We start from the raw sequence: 2,753 nt of genomic DNA, 5'->3' as shown, positions 1-2,753 counted from the left end.
CTGATTGTTTGTGCTGATTCCTGGTCTATATCAGGGGTATAAGTTTATTACTTTCTATCTAGGTTTGTTAGCTATGGATGATTGCAGTGATGTTCTTCTAAATTTGCAAGATAAATGGCATGTTCCTTGCTCTCACCTATGAGTAGGTGTGATATTGTGTTAAGAGTCGTTTGTTTTGTAAGTTTTCATCACATGAGATGTTCCTTAGATGGAAATGAGTGTTATCGAGGAAATGGTTTTAGGTAAACCAGCACCTCTCATCAGTCCTTCTTACTCAGTGTTATCATCTGCTTGGTTTTAGGTGATGGACTCATTTCCCGCGGTGGTTTTGCTTGCGTTTTCCTGATGTTGTTTCGTGTCTGGTTCTAATTTGCTTTGCTGCTATTATTTCTGTGGCGATGCAGACTTGTGGTGACGAAGAGCAAGGCCGAGAAGGACTCCAACAAGCCCAAGCGCCCTCTGAGCGCCGTCTTAGTCCTCATGTGAGCCTTGGATTTGATTTGTTGTTGTGGTTTGATTCGTGTTGTTTCCGTGGCATGGTGACGTGTCCTGACTAGGCTCGTTTTGGTTCTGTTTTCGTAGGGACAGCTTCAGGAAGGACTCCAACTTCAAGCATGTCCCCATGGTAAGCATCTCAGTTCCCTTTGCTCCCACTCCTGTCTCCTTGTTCTCATTCAAACTGGTGCTGTGATAGTTTTCCTTTCAAATCCTGTGTCCTGATTTGTGTTCAAATCGCAGGTTGGCAAGGGCGGTGGTGAGAAGTGGAAGTATCTTGAGTGATGTTGTAAGTTACCCGCTCCCCCATCCTATCTCTGTTACTGCTCTATTCGGTGTAGCTGCACCGTGTCATTTGGGTATTGTTTGACCTAGTTGGTCAGTGATATTTAGAATTTAGTCGCTATGTAATTGTCGATCTACTTCCTATTCTCAATGGTTGTTCAAATTTATGGTTTGCTGTGTTCAAATGTCTGTTGCCTTGTAGCCTTGTTAGAACCTATATAGTCTGTGCTCATCGATTCAAACTGCTGCTCGAATTTGTTTCCAAATCCGCCATGCCATTTCGCATGATTTGTTCAACTATTCTTATTCTGTTAATACTTATCCTAGAATCTATCGCCTTGCACCACATTAACATCTCCTCTGTTTGAATGAATTGCAGGAGAAGGCTCCCTAATTGCCAAGGCCAAGTACACCAAGAAGATCGACACCTACGACAACCCACTGGTATAACATTCACGTCAAACACCTTCATCAGAATCGTAGCCATGTGATATTAACACAACATTGTGGTATTGATCCATTCTCTTTCGTGCCTATCCCTGTTTTCGTTTCAGGCAGGAGAGGCGTCTGACGACTCTGACAAGTCCTAGTCTGAGGTGAGCGACGCAAAGCAGCAGGAGGGGGAGGGGGTCTCTGAAATGTCACCGCTTTCGCTCATTGCTAGTGTCACCGATTGATGATGGGTAGTTGCTGTTAGTTTAGCTCCTTAGTAGTATCTCCTAGTCTTTCAGGCGGCTGCTGCTGGTAGCTATAGTCTGTTCACCGATTGATGATGGATTGTTGAATGTACTTACTGTTGTACCCGTGGCTGTTTAAGGAATACTTTTGTGTTGAAAGAAATAAAATGGTCTTGATACATGCTTGTTTGAAATCCTTGTATCTCACTGTCGCTGGACCAACGATCGTCAAGTTTGTGAATGTTTGCTATGGAGTCCCAAAATTGAAATGGACTACAAAAAGTTTGAGGCCCAAAAAATAAATGAATCGTATAATGCCGCGTCCTATAAAATAAAAAGGCTGAATTCTTGGGCTTGGCCCATGTAGTTGACACAAATTGCTTGAAAATATATATAATAAATGGGCTCGGCCCACAAAGACGGCTGAACTGGACCGGACTGAATCTTGTCAGTGACCTTTCCAATTGGTCGTAATTTTGCCACGTCAGATTGCCACGTTGGATCCGACGTGGCCTGGCCAGGCAGCCAGTGACCAAAACAAAAGGTCATGAGTTCAACGACCTTCTGTTTTGGTCGTAAACGTCTATGACCTTCTCAGAGATAAGGTCGTTAATTTCAGTTTACGACTGCCAGCTTTTGACCTTCTGTTTTGGTCACAAATGAAAAACAATGACCTTTCAGTGACCAATGGTCAAGGTCACAAGTTGACATATTTCTTGTAGTGAGTAGTGCTGGGCTAGCAGGACTCCAGTGAACCGGGCTGTAGCGGACTACTATGGCTCATGGAAGCACTAGACTACATTCCCCATAAAAGAGGTTGCCAAGGATAAACAACTAGATTGTCGGATCCCACACATCCCAAGCATTTCAATCATACACACAATATGCTCGATATGTGTAAATACAACATGGCATCACAACAAAACTCTACAACTCAAAGTACTTTATTTAAAGGCTCCAGAGAGCCATATATAACATGTTCATACAGGTAGGGGTCACATGACCCGACACTCAAGTCATACAAGCATACAAGCACATGCGGAAGCAAACTAGTCTGAGTACATACACTAGAAAGAAAGAAGGCTTAACGAAGCATGTCTATGTACATAGGGCCCTCCATGGCCAGAATCACCACCTGGGTGGCAAGTCACTCATCGACGTCGAGGTCTACGTAAAACCCGTCGGAGGGGGCGGTGTTGTCGTCTGAAAACAGTAATTAAAGCAACATGAGTACAAAGGTACTCAACAAGTCTTACAACAGATCCTACTATACATGCTCATTCTCAAGAAGGTGGT

The 2,753-nt window shown here is 43.6% G+C and overlaps 1 long non-coding RNA gene across 1 annotated transcript; it reads left to right on the top strand.

Moving 5' to 3' along the window:
* The first annotated feature begins 203 nt into the window (after positions 1-203).
* On the top strand, positions 204-623 carry LOC119288981. Its single transcript, XR_005141378.1, has 3 exons — positions 204-242; positions 405-482; positions 583-623. It is a non-coding gene; the product is annotated as an uncharacterized LOC119288981 (long non-coding RNA).
* Positions 624-2,753: the final 2,130 nt, after the last annotated feature.

This window comes from Triticum dicoccoides, chromosome 4A, assembly GCF_002162155.2.
Source record: "Triticum dicoccoides isolate Atlit2015 ecotype Zavitan chromosome 4A, WEW_v2.0, whole genome shotgun sequence".
In the NCBI taxonomy this organism is placed as follows: domain Eukaryota; kingdom Viridiplantae; phylum Streptophyta; class Magnoliopsida; order Poales; family Poaceae; genus Triticum; species Triticum dicoccoides.
The sequence above is the reverse complement of the archived record's forward strand: the minus strand, read 5'-3'. Positions and strand labels throughout refer to the sequence as shown.